General features: G+C 46.4%; 1 long non-coding RNA gene across 1 annotated transcript in view; it reads right to left on the bottom strand.

Annotated features, from left to right (window-relative positions):
• Positions 1–19009, bottom strand: part of LOC149867575 (uncharacterized) — a 199036-nt gene extending 180027 nt beyond the window's left edge. The window contains exons 1-2 of the long non-coding RNA XR_016441638.1: positions 18872–19009; positions 1443–1525 (exon numbers count right to left, since the gene is read on the bottom strand). This is a non-coding gene — a long non-coding RNA (uncharacterized LOC149867575). The remainder of the gene's footprint in view (positions 1–1442; positions 1526–18871) is intronic.
• Between the last annotated feature and the right edge of the window lie 1060 nt (positions 19010–20069).

Below are 20069 nucleotides of genomic sequence, written 5' to 3'. Positions count from 1 at the left end.
TTTTATATTTAATAGCCAGATATATTGTATCAAAGAACACATTTCATAAATAATGGGTAAATATTAGAATATAAATCAGATCTGTGCAGTAACAAAAATAGTTTTCCATCCAGGTGCCTTATTATTTACTTCTCATTTCATATCTATCATATGTGCTCTGCAGAGAGTTTAGAATCTCTTTTGGCATTTCAGAATGCCTTGTTTAATTTAAATGAGTTTAATTCTTTTCTACAAGAAGATATTATGAAGAGAAACGATAGGTAGAAAGACTTGCACTGAAGCAGTGAATAGCAGTTTCTGATAATCTAGTAACATACTTAACCTTCGTTCTTCCATCGTGACTTTCTTAATTTATTGAGCCACAGGTGTGATGCCAAACAAAAGAGAACACTACTTTATTATCTCAGGGCAGAATCCTTCCCATCTCCCAACATACAACATTGCTATAATTGCAGAATAGTGCTTTACAGCACATTAATATTAAATGTGCTGAAGACCTGATTTTTCAAAACTGAAAAGCATCCACAGACAATTTTATGCTAAATTTATGTACACAGTTATTATGCAAACTACTAGTCATTTATATTAGATCCATCACCCACACATGAATGCATGTCTGAATGTGTAAATGTACGCAAATGTCCAGGAGGGCACATTATTGCCCAAGCATCTGATTTGTTGTGTTATTTGACAACTTGCTTTATTTTGACACTGTTGCACACACAATGTTCACAAACTTTAAAAAGTGTCTCACACAAATGTTTTAATGGATATATAAGCCACAAAAAAACCATCTCTTATTACCACACTGTTTCAGTCTGAAAATATCAGGGCTCACTCTAGGGGTTCTGTTGCCATAGGTGAACCAGCAAATATCTGCCTTAAGCAGCCTATAATCACACATGTCAACAGTTTACTAGATATATTAGTGTTCTAGGCAGCAGTCTATTCTGTCTTGAATTTACATCCATTTCTGATAGAGATCACATCTTTCTACAATGACCATGTATGTTTAAGCTTGTGGGCTGTTTTCTTTATTCATATTTTTATTCAGATATTGTATATACCCTATTCTCAGACCTCATAACTGTGGTTCTGTACATCAGGCTAAAAAACGCCAGGTCTTACTCTACATCTTCAAACAGGTTAAACACCATACCATGTTTTCCCACAATAGTATAAAAGAATAAGGAATTTTAAAATAGACAGTGACACTTCATTGGTAGGGAAAGCCAGAGAGAACGACATAGTGCTGAGGGCCAAACTGTTCACTTGCTTACTGACAATGAACCAAGGCAGCACAGACAGAACTGCTACTTTCTAAACAGCAAGGGCTGTGTTGCGGGTGCATCAAAGACAATGGACATTACCACTACGAATGCAGAGAGAAAGCAGCCTCAAAGCAAGCCTCGGCTTCCCCTAGCTCTTCTTAATAAACTTACCCACATTAGGAACTCCCAGAAGAGTTGTTGAGGAAACTGCCTTGGGCCAGGGAAACCGTTGCCATTGTAATCGGCTTTGGATCCTAAAAGCAGAAACAGATTAAGATGCAAAATTAACAATTTACTCAAATAAAACCAGTTGAAAAAAGCATCACATTTTGATGTCTAATGTTAGGCCCTCAATTTGTGCTAAGGCTGACTAGAACAACATTTCCACTGATGTTGGTGAGAAGCCAAAATTCACAAGAGTAGCAACAACAAAAAGAAGAATTTAACAAGGACCACCTACATTACATTTTTCTTTGTGTCATTTTACTTGCACATCTTGCAAACAATTAATATGAGCTTTAAAACATGTAGGTTGTTTCCTGTGACCAGAAATACAGAAAGAAAAACAGTCTGGCTAACCAGGAACAGATTTGCTAACATCTGTTCTTAGGGTCTGTCAGTGTAATGGAAACTTAAGAACTCAGTAGTCCCCCCTGTCTTGTCTGTAGCACTGGAATCACTTAACAGTATATGACACTTCCAGCAATGTATAATTAAAGGGCTTTTTTTAGCAAAATTACACACTGTGAAACAGATAAAAGTTTTAAAAAACAAAGCAGGAAGAGCATGCTCAGCTGTGCATGCTCGTTTTTGGCCGAGAGAGAAAATTTTGGAAGATTGCCAGATTTTGTTGCAGTTCCCTGGGTCAGATATAGAAAACTAAATCTGTGTGTTTATATGCATTATTTATGTAACAAATGCTGCATAATTCTTTCATACCTGTCAAGTCTCTATGGAGCAAATGAGAGTGCTAAATTACATTTAACTTGGTCATAGCTCCCCTCCCTCCCCCCTCCCCCCGTTATTTACAGTACTACTCCCTGTAGTAAAGTTATCAAACATAAGGCCTACAGGCCATATTCGGCCCATGGACTTTTCCACCCAGCCCACTGTTAGGCCAGTGGGCTATCCGAAGTTCGGGGGCATGGCCTAACACAGAATTCACAGTTCCTGGCCCCCAGTGAACATCACCATCAACAACAGGCCCGACAACCACACTGCTGCCCGCCTCCAGACTTGTGCTACTGCCCAAACAAAGCAATGAGCTGCTGCCTGAACGCGGCCCTACGGCAGTTGCTGATGGCCCCGTGGATCTGACCTGGGAGGAGCCCTCATAATCCAGATCCAGCCTGGGGCTAGGGCGATTCTAACACTTCTGCTAATGTATTTAGGATAGTAGCTATATTACATTTAGGATAATAACTAGAGTACTTGGCAAATATTGTAATTTATGTTAATTAGTATGTAGCTAATTGTAGCATGAAGTAGGGGTGTTTTAATATCCTAAAAGAATGGAGTTAGAAATGGGTAACATGCTGTCCCTATTCAAAGCCTAGGGAACTTTTTCAAGGTTTTCGCCTTTTTGGTACTTTTCAGAGATTTATATTTACTGAAGCAGTTAACCTTGGAATTGCTAACGTTCTTATTTTGAACTAATTACAACAATGTAGGCAAACAATAATTAAATGTCAGGTTCATCTATGGAAAACATCATGACAAAAATAGCTGAGAACTAGTCTCACGTTACTAAATCATCACTTTTTAGTGGTGGATTTCTTTCTTTTCAGTATTTTCAAACAGGAAAGCAACCTATTTTCATAATCACAGTTGCTTTGATGTTGCAGTTATAAATCCCTGATTAGCATTTTCTCTACAGAAAAGAATGTGATTTTTTTCCACAACTGTCAGCAGCTGTTGGAAAAGAGAAGGTGAGCATGACCCTTGAACCTCCTGGAAAGAGTCAGATTTTTATTCAGTCATATAACTCATAGATAAAGACACAACAATTTTGTACACAGCTTGCATCTTATTTTATCATTTATATGCACGAAATCTGTTTCAGAAGCCAAAATCATTTATAGCCTCACACAGAGCTTCATTGATCTCCATTACCTTTCTATTATCTTTCACAGTATTTTTGTAGTGTGTTTCACCAGATGCTTTAAGAAGATGGAAACAGTTACTCAAAATATATGAAAGTATCTGACTTAAAAGTACTGAGTTTTAAAATGACTTTTCTTCTTAAAAAAGAAATGCATTCCTACTTAAGGTCCTAATCTGTTCCAAGCGAAGTCAATGAAATAAATCACATTGACTTTAGTGGGAATAGGAGGTGGCCTAGGAAAAATGGTTTAAGACTGAATGTCGCTTATACTTTACATAAACATTACAGGATAATTTAACAGAAAGAACGTTTAGGTCAAAATCTAACAAATACTGTCACTATTGAGTATGTTCAGAATTTAGAAGAACCAGCATGAACTGCCCCTGGGTGTAAAACCTTCACAGTAAATTCTGTATCCAGATTATTCTAGCTTGAATTTTTATTAACTTATTAACTCAGCATTTGAAAAGCACAGAGCAATGCTTTTTGAACATATTCTTTCTTTTCCTTCTACAGGCAGATTTGTTTTTAGAAAGGTTATTGATAAACATCTACTAATATTTTCTCTCTCCTCAGGGAAAATATTGTGCCAAACCTGCTGCCCCAGAACCTGGCACAAGAAGCAAGGGGAAGTGCCCACTTTTATATAGAAAATCATTGGCTGTGTCCAGAGGAGCAAGCACGTATGTCTGGCAGCATCTCAAAGCAGTTTGAGATGCCACAGGAGCCACGCTAGGAATGAAAAAAATGTTCTGTACATTGCACATTTGCAGTGTGGACTCCAAGTTTAATACCGGAAAATCCCAATATAAAAAAAAAAAGACCCACGCTGAAAAAAGTGGTGCAGTGTGCATTCCTGGAGCATGCCCTGAAGCAACTGGAGCCTGGGTTCTCCAGAGAGATGTTCTAGCATCTGGCCAGAGCGTCTCTGACAACTGCATACCCCTGCTGCTCTAGCACACTGTGTGCTGGACGAAATAAAGCGGGACAAGGCCTGCAGAGGTGGCTCAGACCCAGGCTCTGTCCCCAGTAAGCAGGGACATGGAGATGGGGGTGACTGTGTATGGATGAGGGGACTGTTTGTGGGTGGGGGGACTGTATGGAAGGGGTGGGTCCTTCACTGCCCCCAGTGGCAGCAGCCAGTAATGGGCCACTGGGGCACTTGTGGCCTACCACTGACAGAGATCCCTGGCAGTGTGTACCACCACCTGAAACCCAGGGGCTCTATGTGGTGCACACAGCTGGCCTAGCCCACTGATGTGAGCCTTCAAACAAGACTAGGCCAGCTCTTGCCACCACCCAGGGCTCCTAGTACTGTAGGCAGGAGTTGCACACTATCGGGCCAAGCTGGTTCCTGCCTCTATGGAGCCACCCCAGCCTGATGGCATGCAGGGTACATGGAGGTAGGAACCGGCCCAGTCTGATGGTGTGCAGCTCCTGTATGCAGTGCTGGGAGCCCTGGGTGGTGGCAAGAGGAGGCCCAGTCCTGTCTGAAGGCATGTGGCAGCAGGCTGGGCCAGCTTCATGTGCCACATAAAGCCCCCAGGTCTCAGGCAGTACCATGCACTGTTGGATGTCTCTGCTAGCAGCAGGCCATGAGTTCCCAAAAGGTCCACTGCTGGCTGCTGCCACCAAGGGTGGTGGAGGCTGTGAGGCATGGGGGCAGGCAGGGGTCCACCCCTCCCACACAGTCCCCTTACACCCACAAACCCCCCACAATTCACCCACAAACCCCACACCCACAATCCATCCCCAAACCCCTACAAGCCCCACACTGCCCCAAAAACTTCACTCCCTCAAACCCCACATTCCACCCCCCCAAATTTCACACCCTGTGTGCCCAGCCACCAGACAGGACAGGATCTACTGGCAGCAGCCATGGCTACAGGGGCAACTGTCACACTGCAGCCCTGCCCCATGCCAACCCTGGTGCTGGCCCATGCAGTCCCAGCCTGGCGGGGGGCAGTTCCTGGCCCCAGGAACCACTCAAGGGGTGTGATGGGCTGAGGAGAGGGGTGGAGATGGCAGCAAGGGTGTGTGTGAGAGAGACAGATGGGGGTGGGGGATGGGGAAGTGCTCTGGGTAGGAGAGGTCACCAGACCTGGGCTTAGAGCCTCCTTGCCCCCCTTGAGCAGCCTGTGCAGGGGAGACCAGCCTGGAAGGGAGGGACTTGCCCAGCTCAGTCCCTGAGCCCCAGTAGAGGGCTTTCCAGGAACAGTGGGGGATCACTGGGGCCTGGGCACAGGTGCAGGGAGCAGAAAAGCAAGGGTGGCATTGCTTAGAGCCACAAAGCAGTGATTGGGACAGCTGTAGGTGGACTCATGTCCTGGCACTGGGATGGAGTTGCTGTCGGGATGAAGCTAGTGAGGGCCAGGCAGGGCCTGCAGATCAGGAGTGAGGGGCACTGGTAGAGCTGTGGGTTGAGAGCGAGGGGCACAGGCAGAGGCAGAGCACTGGCATTGCAGTGCTGCTGAACACCCCACATCCTGATGAGCAAAGGGGCAGGGGCAGTTCTAATTTTTCTATGACTAAAAAATCCAAAAGCAAGTGCCGAAGTGTAGAGATGTTTAGAATTCATTGTATTATGATAATAAAGGCACTGGTAGGCTTCCAAATTGCTTTAAAATTGTAAATATGTTGATAAAACATTGCCCAACTTATCTCTCTCTCTATAGTGCTATTTCAGTTTAATTATGGAACAACAAAGGTTTGGGGTATTTTAATGAGATAACTTTTTTTTTAAATCAGAAAATTTGCAATTTTTAAACATGAAACACCAGGATCCCTGCTGGCAAGGCAAGAGGTGGGACCTGGGCTGAAAAATCTGCCCCAGGCTAGCACTGGGGATCCAGCTGGAGGGCAAATGAGGTGGCTGACCTCCTGACCATTTGGGGTCATGAGGACGTGCTTTGACAGGTCAAAGCAGGCCATCACAATGAACACATCTTCCAGGAGATAGCTGTCCAGATGATAAAGCAGGGACATCAAAAGACATGACAGCAGTGCTGCATGAAGGCCAACTGTGCAGCCACAGCCCACTGGAAGCTGGCCCAGAGGTGCAGGAGGCTCTGCTGCACTATTCATACCACAACCCAGGTGGCTGTGCAGTCCCTGTTTGGGTCTGACAATCATGCAGCCATGGAGATGCAGGCCCAAGGTGGTGGATGCTGTTGCAGGTGGCAGCAGGACACAGCCAGGCAGCAATCCCCACTGTCATAGATTTCATACATTTCATAGACATTAGTGCTGGAAGGGACCTCGGGAGATCTTCGAGTCCAGCCCCCCACACAAAGGGAGGGAAGTCATCTGGGGTCATAGGATCCCAGCAAGATAAGCATCCAATTTACTCTTTAAGGTGTTCAATGTAGCTGCTTGAACCAGCTCCAATGGCAGGCTGTTCCAGACCTTGGGGGCTCGGACAGTAAAGACATTCTTCCTTATGTCCAGCCTGAAACGGTCTTGCAGGAGTTTGTGACCGTTCGACCTCATCATCCCTTGCGGGGCTCTGGTGAACAGGCCCTCACCCAGATACTGGTAGTCACCCCTGATAAACTTATAGGTGGCCATCAGATCACCCCGAACCTGTGCTTTTCCAGGCTAAAGAGTCCCGTGGCTCTCAGCCAGTCATTGTAAGGTTTGTTTTCCTGACCTCTGGTCATGCACCTGGTTCTTCTCTGGACTCTCTCAATCTTCTCCACATCCTTTTTGAATTGTGGAGCCCAAAATTGGACGCAGTACTCAAGCTGCAGCCTCATCAAGGCCGAGTACAAGGGGAGAAAGACGTCCTGGAATTTGCTTGAGAAGCATCTATGGATGCAAGCCAGCGTTTTGCTCACTTTACTAGCCACAGCATCGCATTGCAGGCTCATGTTCATCCTGTGGTCAATCGTGACCCCCAAGTCTCTTTTTTCCATAGTACTAGCCAGTGTAGCACTGCCGATCCTATAAGGATGCTGCAAATTTTTCCTCCCAAGGTGGAGAACCTTGCATTTTTCGGTGTTAAACACCATCAGGTCCTCATCCGTCCATTTGCTGAGCCTGTCCAGGTCAGCCTGGATCACCCGCCTGTCTTCTGGTGTGGATGCTTTGTCCCAAAATTTGGTGTCATCGGTGAACTTGGCCAGTCCACTTCTGACTCCAATGTCCACATCATTAATGAATATGTTGAACAATATGGGTCCAAGAACAGAGCCTTGGGGGACCCCACTGGTCACAGGACACCAAGATGATTGAATTCCATCAATTACTACCCTCTGGGTCCCACCATGGAGCCAATTTTCCAGCCAGTGGATCATGGTGGACCCAAGGCCACAGTTGGCCAGTTTTGCCAAGAGGTGATCATGGGATACCAGATCAAAAGCTTTTTTGAAGTCAAGATATATGACATTAATCTCTTCTCCCTTGTGCAGGTCATAGGTCACCTGGTTGTAGAAGGAAATGAGGTCAAGCAAGACCTACCCGCAACAACCCCTGGCTGTCCCTCAGGATGTTGGTGTGGGCCAGTCCATTAAGGATGTCCTCTTAATAAACTTTTCTAAGATCATCCCTGGGATAGAAGTCAGGCTGATGGGCCTAGAGTTAGCTGGATCCACTTTCTTCCCTTCCTTGAAGACAGGCACCACATTGGTCTTCTTCCAGTCTTCGGGCACTATACCAGAGCACCAGGAGTTTTCCAAGATCCATGCCAGAGGCTGGGCTATGATGCTTACCAGCTTCTTGAGTATCCTGGGTTATAGATTGTCAGGGATGGCTGACTTTAAGGTATCCAGCTTCTCAAGGTGTTCCTTTATGAGGTCAGCTTTAAAGGAGGGCAGGGGTTCTCCCTCACCTGGACTGTCCTGTCCCATAGTGGGCATGGGTGTCCCATGAGACTGATGAAAGACTGATGCAAAGTATTTGCATTCAATAGGTTGGCTTTTTCCTGGACATCAGTTGTCAGTTGCCCCATCTGGGTCCAATGTTGCCCTTGCTTTTCCCCCAGCTTCCCACATATCTGAAAAAGGACTTTTTATTGTCCTTGATGCTCGAAGCTAGTTGGAGTTCAGTTGCAGCCTTGGCTTTCCTGGTTTTTTCCCTGCAGGACCAAACCAGTGCAGAATAATCCTCCTTGGAGGTGAATCCCATTCTCCATCCTTTGTAGGCCTTTCTTTTTAGCCTCAGGAGGTCTGCTAGAACCCTGGAGAGCCAGAGAGGCTGCTATGCCCTCTTGCTGCCTTTCCTCCGAGATGGAATAGACTTAGCTTGTGCATTGAGGATCGCTTCCTTGACGAGCAACCACTTTTCTTTAACTCCCCTCTGCCTGGGTCATGGTTCCTTAGGGTCTCACTGACAAGCCTTCTGAGCTTGTCAAAGTCAGTTTTCCTGAAGTCAAGGACTTCCATTTTGCTGACTGACTTTCCAGCTTTCCAGTGGATGGTGAAGGTGATCAGCTTGTGGTTGCTGTCACGCAGCTTCCCATCGATCTCTAGGTCACTGCTTTACCTTTTGCTGACCCATAGACTTCTTGAGTCAGGTAGAGGTCATCCACACACAAGAGGAAGCTTTGTGACTGCTCAGTTTTTGCTGAGTGATCCTCCAACGAGATGTCCAGGTAATTGAAGTCACCCATGACAACCAGGGTCCTGGAGCATTTAGTCTCAGCTAGTTCCTAGGCGAACTCCTGGTCAAGCTCAGGACTTTGGGTGGGAGGTCTGTAGTAGACTCCCACCATTGTGTCCCCTGTGCCATGTTACCCATGGATTTTAAGCCAGAGGGTCTCCAGTCATCCACCCTGGTCACCAGCATCAGATTGTAGGGACGTGTAGCTTTCCTTAACATAGAGAGCTACACCCCCGCCCCTTTTATCTACACGATCCCACCTGTACAGGGTATAGCCATCTATACCTGTGGTCCAGTCATGGATGGAGTCCCACCAGGTCTCTGTTATCCCTATGACGTTATAATCATTTGCATTAAGCAGGAGGACGAGCTCCTCCTGCTTATTCCCCAAGCTCCTGGCATTTGTGTACAGGCAGGCAAGTGTCCCATTGGGGGCTCTTGCCTTGCCCACAGATTGTACCAGGGATGGGTCAGGAGTGGGCTCCCTTAAGTGCCTTGGCCTGCTGGGTTTGCAAGGGTTGCTCAGCAGGCCAGCAGTGGCGGTAGTCCCTCTATCCCCCAGCGGAGCCTAGTGGAGCAGTTCAGCCAGTCTAGCTGAGAAGAGCCTCCTCCCCAGGGGAGAGAGGTGGAGGCCATCTCATGTCAGACTCATGCAGTGGGTAACGGGTACAGGGAACACTCTAGGTTAGGGCTCTTTCAGCAGTTCAGCTGTCAGAAGAGGCTAGTGTCCTCAGATACCAACTGGCTGGACTTCAGAAGCTCCTGAGGGCAAGTGACCCTTAGCTGCTCACCAGGGCAGTATACTGCAGGGGCCAGTGCAGGTGGGGGGGGGGAGTGCTGTTCAGGGTCATTGGACAGGGCAGGCGAGCGGGCAGACAGCATCTCCATGAAGACTGGGACCCCCACAGGCAGGATGCCCTCAGCCAGGTGGATGGGATGAAGCCGTGGACAAGCACAGAACAGTGTCCAGGAGCAGGAGAGGTGGGTAGGACCAGGGCCTAGGGGCAGAGCTGCAATTCACTCCCTACATGGCCCCACACTGTCAGCATCCTGCAATCCTGGCCCTGGCCCCAATCCTGACTGCACATCCTGCTTCCAGATACTACTCTCTGCCCACGCACTGCCCCATTCCATCTGTTCGGTCAAGTGCACCCTGCCTGCAGGGATCCTGGGCTAGTCGCCATGGAGACCCTGCCCACCCTCCAGCTCTATCCAGCGCCCCCAGTGGTAGGTGCGAGGTGGACAGGCTGGGGTGCCTGGACAGCTAAAAGGAGCTGATGCTAGTAGGGCTGCTGAGAAACTGAGACTGGCCATCACTGTCCCAATGCTGCTGTGTGCCTTGGGGCAGTGGGACAGGTTGCATGTGCCACAGCCTGGGCTGCCCCCTGTGCCGGGGATAGGTGGAGCTAAGGACCTGCCATGGGCCAGATAAAATCCTTTGGTGGGCTGGACCTGGCCCCTGGGCTGTATTTTGCCTGGGCCCGGGTGGGTTAGAGTCACAAACCAATAGGGCTGTGTGAAACACTTGTGTTTTGGTTTGGTTTCAGATCCAGCATTTCAATGGGACAGTGATTCATTTTGGTGTTTCGAATCACTGTTTCATTTCGGCCAAACCTGTTTCGAGTTTCAGTGCTGTTTTGGTGTTTGAGCCATAGGCTATAATGGGTAATGACTAAAATGACTATAACTTTGTCATTTCTAGCCTGATTCTGATGCAAATTGCAGAGATGGTAGCCCCTTCTGAGGGCATGAAGCTTGGCAAGGTTAAAGGGGATAGGTACAGGGGTTTCTGAGAAACTGCACCTCAAGGTGCTGAGACCAAAACTCGTGTCGTGTGTATTAAGGCAGAACAGGGTGAAAACAGCAGGCCTGGTAGCCCCTACTGAGGCCATGAAGCCTGCCAAGTTTCAAGGAGATAGGTTCTAGGTTTCAAGGAGACAGCTACAGATGTCAGTCTGTTCCTCCCTTTTCCCCCTCCCTCTTCTTACTTTCTCTTTCCCTGCAAGCTCAGCTTTAAAACACCTTCGAAACATCTTAGAAAATTTTTGACTTTTGTTTCATTTTGAACATTTCAACACGTCTCCCATTTCATTTTCGATTCGGAGTTTTGAATGTCAAAATGCTTGAAAAACTGCCGAAATGAAATGTCAGTCAAAATTTTGCACAGCCCTACAAGCCAATGGGCCAAAGGGAGGGAATAAGTAAAAGGTAAAGAAACATCAGCACTGGTAACATACATCTAGCACCTTAATTTACACACACACAGCTCAAGAGGTGCTCCCAAAAAAGTGTTTTGTCCCTAGAGCATTGAAACAGCAGCCTGCAGCTTTCCCCAACCCTGAGTCCAGCTCCTTCAGTCCACAGCCCTGGCTGGCCAAGCCAATGAGATCTCCAGCTTCACTGCATACTCCTCTGTGCTGGGCTGGCCAGATTCCAAATGCGTGCTGCTTTCTCTTCCTTTTACTCCAGCTTTAAGCTTTCTCTTCCTTTTTCCCTTGCCCCCCAGCCCCTGGAAGTTTCTGGCAGTTGTAGTCCAAGTGAACAGTCAGCAAGCTCTGCAGACTACCCTCTGGTTCCTCCTGCTGTTACACACATTACGCTCACCTTACAATATTTTCTCAGCCTATAATTCTACATTATGAATTGCAGAAATGTGCGGCTTTACCATGAATGAATATCACAGTATTCATGTTATATCACATGTGATATAACAGTGCTACACAGAGGCTGCATCTGTGCTTACTGCGCAGTAGCTTGTTAGTACTGTGCAGTAGTGTTGTGTGACATGAACTGTGATGCAATGCTACTGTGCAGTAGTAATGAGCTACTGTGCAGTCAGCATCACTATGAAGGCATACAGGGACACTACTTTGCAGAATGCCAGTTATGGAGCAGTCATTTAGTACGTAGGTATGCAAGTGCTAAATGACAACTCAGTAACTAGAATGCAGTCAATGCCTTGTACAGATGTGGCCAAAGAAAGGGCAAGTCTTTTTCAATCTTACTAAGCATTTTACTTCCTTAAACTACATTGTGTGCTGTGTCGGGTCAAGTCAAGTTAGTTCCGAGGCTGCACCAACTTTTGGGGCACCTCTGATGAAGCAATAATTTTCCTCCATTCTTCCTGGTCTTTTGCAATCCTTGTACGTTCAGTCAGTTTCAATCCTGTTCATTCTTTGATGTTGGTGGCCCAGCTTGTCCTAGGTCTTCCTTTTCTTCTTTGTCTTTCCACAGCACCCTGCAGGATGGTATTGGTAAGGATGCTGAACCTTCTTGTTACGTGTCCAAACCACTGCATCCTTCTTACAGTTTCAAGTAAGGGTTTGTATTTGATTTGATCTTTCAGAAAGTCATTTGGTCTGTGTGCAGCACAGGGTATGCATGGAAGTCTTTTGAAGCACTGCATTTCAATTATCTTTTCCAGCACCCTTGTGAGTATCCAGGTCTTGCAGCCATAGAGAACTGTTGAAATGACAACAGCATATAGCTGCTTCTCATTACCAATTTTTACTGATGTATCATCATTGCTACTGGCTGATGTTATCATTACTTTTCTCTTCTCTGGACTAATTTCCATTCCATATCTCTTTGCAGCCATATGCAGCCTTTCTGTTATTTGTTATTTCCTCAAGCTCTTCTGTAATTTCAGCTATTAAATCAAGTATATCAGCAAAACAAATTTTGTTAATTTCTCATCCTCCAGTTGACATTGTTCTAGTGAAGTTCTCTAAGGCATCTGGTGTGATTTGTTCCAGGTATAAACTGTAACCCAGGTAGTACACAGAAAAGTATCCCTTCTCCAATCAAAGGGATGTCAGCAGGAGCAGGTATGCTGTAGGAGATGAGGCTGCCTAGCTGTATGCAGCTCACCTCCTTTTGCTACAGGAGCAAAGAGGCAGGACATCCAGTGAATCTTAACTATATACAGGTTTAATATTATAAAATAATACAAAACTTATAATCACAAACTTACATATATATATACACACACATATAAATAATTTACAGATATGAATTTTCCCAAACAAAACTCTAATTAACCCTGAACTCAAGCATAGGCCTAGCTCCCTGTGGCCTTTGGGTTAGGCTACAGCCCCTGCCCCTCGTTCAGAGCTCTCCGGGCCTGAGGGGGGAAATGGGGGGAAGGGCACTCAATGATTGAACAAAGGTTAGCTGACAGACCAATAACAAAAAATATCTGGCAGTGATGGGTCAGTAATTAAACATCTACAAAAAGATTACATCAAATACAATATATATATATAGGCAATGATAACCGATATAATGAATGACACAAATACTTTACAATGATAGGACAAGGTATATATATTAGGGCTGCGCAAAGCTTTGGTACCGATTCAATTCAGAGGAGATTCGGCTCGATTTGGTGGCTGAATCTTCAAATCTGAATCAAATCGGGAAACCAATTAAAAGGTCTGAATTGAATCAGAAGCTGCTGAATTGATTCAGAAAAGATTCGGTCCTAGACTATATAGGCAGCAGTCCTTACCACACTGGACACAGCTGCCTCCAGCTGGTAAGTCAGTTGTGGTGGGAGGAGGGGGGAGGGAAGGGGTGTGGGGGGGAAGATAAACGCCCCCACAGCGAGGGAGGGATTGGGGATGGGGCTGAGCCAAGTTTCCTAGCTAGGGCAGGAGGGTATGGAACTCAGGGAGGGGGGCTCCTGCCACTGCACACCACCCTGCACTACTGGCTTGGGAGGGCATGGGAGCTGGCATGTGCCCCCAGATCTGCATGGGGCAGGATGGGCTGAGCTGTACTCTGGGAGGCTAGCCCCAGCCGCTCACTGCTGGGCCATGCTCCATTGGGCAGGTGGAGTCAGGGCTGTGCTCCAGGCAGCTAGCTCCAGCCACAGCTTGGAGCACAGCCCTGGCTCCACCTGCCCTACAGGGCACAGTGGAGCGGGGGCTAGGGGGAGCTGCCAGCACCCTAAAATTCACCATTGCTTCTGTCACCACTCAGCCCCAATCTGGGCGCACACACCCACCCCCATGCCCTGCCATTTGTCCAGCTGGGGCTGGGGGGGTTGGCATGGGGTGTAGCTGCAGAAGCACGGGGAGTGGGGCTATGCCCTGCTGCCACTTGCCCAGCTGGGATGGAGGGGGGGAGTGATTCAGGCATGGCTAGCTCCAGGTGGAAGGTGCTGGGAGAGGGGGCTATGCCCTTCTGCCACTCACCCAGCTTCCCTGCACCTCCTGGGCAAACCGCAGTTTCACCCTGGCTGGGCAAGCAGCGGCAGGGCATGGCAGCAGGCATGTGCACCCAGATCAAGGAGGGGCCAGTGCTAGAGGCTACGGGGAATTTTAGGGTGGTGGGCCCACCACAACAGACTTACCAGCTGGAGGCAGCCGTATCCAGCATGGTGAGGACTGCTGGCTGTTTATTCTATGGCTGAATCTCTAAATCAACACTGAATCTTTGGATCCAAATCAGCCAAATTGAAACAGGACAGTGATTTAAATCACTGAATCGCATCACTGTCTCTCCAAATTGTCCAGATCCAAATCCTAAGTGAATACTTGCGGCTTCGCACAGGCCTAATATATATACAATGATGTTACTTCATATAAGATGCTTGCTCATTGAACAATCAGTACAATGAATACATATCCAAGACAGCTTAAAACCCTCTTCTAATACAATAATAAAGGCACAGGGCTACAACAAAATCCCAGCAACATAGGAAAACAAACAGAACCCAACAGTGGCACAGCAGCTATGCCCAAGGAAGAAATGACAACCCAGGCAGAGGACCCCGACACCAAACAGGACACCCTTATCCCCACTGGGGATAATCAGCTGGGGGGGCTCTAACCCGGGAACCCCCTTAAGAAACAGGAGACATGGGTCCCTTAAAATTCACCACAGGGTGAATTGTCCCCTCCTGTCAGGGGCTTCCCTTCAGCTGCTCATAGTGTGAAGGGGCCCTCCTCCCCTGTGGGAATCCCCTTCCCCAGGTGACTCACAAATCCTGTGCTTGACGGGTTGGCTCATCTCCAGTGGTGTATTGTAGGGGCAAGATGTCCCCCACCTCACTAGGGTGGTCGACCTATGTTGCTGCTGCAGGAGGGCCCACGCTGCCTTGTGTGACTCCCTTGGCCTGTCATCCTGCTCTCCGCCCCATGCACTGCCCTGTGCACCGAAGGGGCACCTATCTTGTGCAGGTGACAGGAGGGAGAAAGGGACCTGAGCTACCTAGCGCAGCCCTTGGTATCTCATTTGCTCTATGGCCTTGTGCACTGCTCCATGCACTGATGGCCCTGTTCGTGAAGAGTTGGAGACCCATGCTGCCTTGTGCAGCTGCCATGGTTTTGTCAGCTTCCAGACCTCCCATGCACTGTCCTGTGCAACGGGCTCTCCAGCCCCTGTACACCAGTCCCTGCACCAAATGGGGCTCGGCTCCTGCCTCATGTAGGCTTGGAGACCCATGCTGCCTCGTGCAGCTGCTAAGGTCCCATCCACTCGCACACCTTCCATAAACCACCTCATGCACCATTGCCGGGGCTCCCTCCACGGCAGGGCAGGGCAGGGCAGGGCAGGGCAGGGAAGCAGCTGCTTCCCACTCCCTGTTTGATGAAGGTATCTTCAAGGTACTTCTGGGGCATCTTCTGTGCCCTGAAGTTCAGCTCAACCAGCTGCTCATAGCCCTTCTTCATCATCCCTTGTCGAAGTACCTGTGTGCTGGGCATGCTGCCTTTTTCTTCCTTCACAAGGCTCCACCCTCCAGCTTGGGAGCAGACCAATAGGAAAGCCTGAGGGGTAAGTTCCCTCTCAGGTCCTTATCTTCACCTTACCCCTAGATTGGGGTGGGGCAAGTCTCCCTCCTTCCCTTTCCTAATTGAGGGGGAAGCGAAATGCCCCCACCAATCACTCTGAGCCTTCTGGCTCAAGCCGATGAGCTAAGCTGCTACCGGCAAGCCTGCCACAAAATTAAATAAGCGTGGTGAGAGAGGACACCATGTGCTGTGTGTGCGCTGTGTATTTCTTTCTTTAAAAAGTGGTAAAAAATTCATTTTGTCATGAACATTATTTTAAATAAATTTTTTGTTCTTTCCAAAATTGCTTCTCCCCACTGAAAAATGTGTTCTTTTCTTGTACTTAGTGACAACGACAAGCCCAAAAAAGTCTAGTTTCCAGTTATCAACAAACTAGACTTTGATTGAAACAAAAATGTATTGATTGAGACATAAATGTTAACTGAATATTTTCTTGGTTTCAAAAATCTCTTTTATCAAAAACTCTCTGTCAGAAAAAAAATCCACCAGCTCTAAATATTACATAAAATTGGTTTGAACAAATATCGAATCAAACTACATTGCAGATATACACATCAAGTATAGAAAAATGCACAATTCTAGAAATATATTTTCAGAATTGTTTATTTCCTAAATTCACTGGAAGTAATGAGGCACAATCAGTTGTAGATTTTCATCTATTAGGAGTTATGGTTCTACTTACCTCCCTTTCTGCTACTCAAAAGTCTAACTTCAAGGGGTGGGAGGAGAGAGAGACAGAGACAGAGACAGACAGAGTGGGGAGAAGGAGACTGCAGAAGGAGGGAGAAGGAGACTGCAGTGGTTAGAGCAATGAGGAAGAGGAAGAATAAGGAGAGGGAGAGCCCTAAATAATGCCTGACTTGTAGCATATTGGTTAGAGCAATGTGGTAGGAAGACAGAGATACATGTTCCAAAGGGGGAAGCTGGAACATAGGTCTCCCATTTCCTGGCCAAGTATCCAAGCCTAGTTATGGATACGTACAGATAGCCATAACTAACTTATGGTTATTAAGGTAAACCAGGGAAGTATGCAGCTCTGCAGACTAACACCCACTAGTCAAGGGTTTCTTGCTGCCCACATTTTCAAGATTCATAGACAAGTACACTTCCACAACTGGTGCATGTACATAGCCACATATGCATATGGCTGGAGCATAATCTACTGGGTGTGATCACTCTCCACAAACCCACCCATGCATCTACAAGGAAAGGATAAAATAAAATAAAATAGCCACTACCTAAGTATAAGTGGCATTTACACAACTAAATAGACGCCAAAAGGGAACTAGACTTCCACCCATAGTGGCTAATAAGTGATACTGACCAGTTTCTCTGAAATCTTTCAAAGGAATAGCATTTCTGGTGGCTAAGACTATGTCCTCTGAAATATTCTTCTAATAAAAGAAACTAAAGTTAGTTAACAGAAGTTTAAAAAATCTGACATATAGTGTGCACATGTGGTATTTTATAGACAGTTTAGCCTACTGAAAGAAAACATTTTTGCAAGTCATTTTAACTATCAGTGAAAAAAAATATGATTTAATTCTTCTTACTCAAAAATTAGACTGGGTTCAGAGCATTTTCCCAAAACTGTTACATAATTTTATTAACTTTCCTTCTCAGAACATATGAAGAGTGTTTTGTATTTGGAAACTCGTATAACTTTATTCAACCATGCTGTTGGTCCAAAAAAATCCTTACCTCTTGCATAACTATTATCTAATTCAGTGGTAATTGCTTGCAAGTTTAAGTGCAGTAATATTGTCAGCACAAGAAGCTACCTTATATAACAGAAGGAGCTATATTGCAGCTTGTAGTTATCTATTGTATCCTTGATTTTCTAATGGTCTGTGCAAGCATTTCCACTGAAATAGTGAATGGAAAAGGTAAAGTTGGCTAGTCTTGCCTTGTTCCTCATCCTAAGTGAAATCCATATGATACCATTTTGTGACATCCCAAACATCTACTGAAAAGTGATTGACACTCCTAGCTCCTGGTGACTTCAGTGGCACCCTGGTGGCTGAAATAGATCTGTTTGTTACTGCATTATGTTGCTAATTCCCATTTATGTGATCCATTGGCATATGTTTTGTAAACATGGGCATTCCTGTATTCATGGGAAATTCTCTGTATTCGGGAGTTATTCTACATTTATGTCAGTGAAACAGCATAATTTGGAGCTGCACATTGCTATGCTTAGCAGAGACCTTTTTGGGTTAATTTCAGTGCTAAGGAAAATTGCTGTATATACAGCTTAAGAAAACGTGTTCTACTTATCAGTAAACAACATTGCTGTATGACAACAATAGTGAAAAGAAAGCAGTTTCTTAAAGCTATTAAATAATTCTGTTACATTTGTGGGTGGTCCTATATCAGAATGAGGAGGATTTGACCAATTGACCTAACAGTGTATTTTTTTAATCTAGGAAAAGGGAAGATAGAATAAGTACAATTCTATAACACATTGTCTTCGATGTTCTTTGTTAGGGAGGCAGTCCCTTTCAGGTGGCCCCCACAAGTGAAGAGGTCTTGATCCTGGTCCTTTCTTTGTGGGGCTCCAAACCTCTCCTTTACCCCACCCTTACCACATCCATGGCCTGGACAAACACTGCACTCCACAGGTCTTCTCCTGGACAATCTCTCCTCTCGCCCAGGTCACCTGCCTTGGAATGGATCGGGCCTTCCAACCCAGCTGAACCTTCCCCACAGCTGGTTCCTTGGCTTCAGGTTAGCTGGGACATGTAAATCCATCCTGACTTAAGGCTAACTAGAGCTTCCAATGAACCCAACAGAAACAAACATCCAGCCTCCATTGACTGACCCCTGGGATCCCATCTCCCACTGTCCCTTGGTTGCTTCAATAAAGGAAATAAAAGAAAAAGAAGGGGACTCACTTGTCCCTTCGCTCCTAGTGATTGTGGATGTGGGCAGCCGCCCCATGCCCCACCCTGATCCATCTCCCCAGTTCAACCACCTCAGCTGTCCAGTCACTGCTTCCGGCCTGGTGAGGCATGAGGTTCCCATGCCGGACTGCTCTTGCGTCCCCACCAAGCTGCTTGTGTGGGCTGGCAGCTTCCTGCTGCCACTTCCCACCAGTGTACCTGAGCTCCCTGGTGGGGCTGCACTGCTGCTCCTGGATGTCCCTTGGCTCCTCAGGCTTGGGCTTCCTCCCTGCCCTGCCAGAGCTCTCCGGTCGCTGCTCCGCTCCCCTTCTCCATTCTTCAGCCTGACAATCCTCCTCCCTGCAGCAGCTGTCTCCTGGCTGGTGTCCTGTTCCCCCTCTGACGGGCACTCAGCTGTTCTTCCAGCTGCTATTTGAGCATCCCGTGTCTCTTTGAGGCTCTGCCCCCGTCCCTCACTGATCCGCAGCTACAGGCAGCTCTGGAATTGCGGAGCTTGCGTCTGTGATTCTTCCCAGCTGCCGCTCATTTGGATCTCTGGGGTATCGGGACACATGGGGTGGGGGTCCAGGGCACCCTAGAGAGGCTTTCACTGCCCCTCTCACACACATCAAGAAATCAAGGGAGCAGAAGAAGCATGTCCCTTAATGTCTTATTTAATGAAAATGCATCAATGATATAGAATGAATTCATTTTTACAGAGCCTGAAGAGGCTATTATAAACATACAGTTAATATTTTGAAATCTGGATGCAGTGGATCTTGAGACTTTTCAGGAATATTAATAATTGAGTAGTAATATTTTTTCTGTAGCTTTCCTAATAACTGATCAGATATAAGATTATATTCTGATTAAAGAATGCTCTGAATACTTAGAGGTAATTTTTTTATTGGTTATTCTGTGCTACTTTAAACTTCGTTAAAGCATAATGGGCAATTTGCTAGCAAAGAAATTATTTATACTAAGTCAGTTTTGACTGTGAAAAGAATGGGAGTTTGTTTATCCTTGTGTACCATCTCTCTCCAAGTGCTCTAATTACATTTGGAGAAATACATATATAACAAGTCCACTAGCTGGCAAATAAAGCAGTAACAGAGAAGCAGGATACAAAACACATATCCAATGGAGAAGCCTAATGAACACCGGTGATAAGTAGAACTGAGGAAAAGAATTTTATCTCAAAGATGCTGGCAGCTCAGCAGCAACTTTGACAGGGTTAAACCTTTACTCTGGAACTTCAAGAAGAGGGTGAATGATGCTGAAGAACGAGTTCCACCTCTCCAGTTTGGGCCCAGGAAGGAACCCCACTTCCTTCACACCCACCACACCTGCCCATTCCAGCCCTCCGGTACCTCCATTTCAATGTGTAAATCAACTTCCTTGTTTAACCCCCCCTGCC

This window comes from Crocodylus siamensis, chromosome 4, assembly GCF_052110815.1.
Source record: "Crocodylus siamensis isolate JL-2025a chromosome 4, ASM5211081v1, whole genome shotgun sequence".
Classification (NCBI taxonomy): Eukaryota; Metazoa; Chordata; order Crocodylia; family Crocodylidae; genus Crocodylus; species Crocodylus siamensis.
Note: the sequence above shows the minus strand (reverse complement) of the source record. Positions and strands in the feature narration are given on the sequence as shown.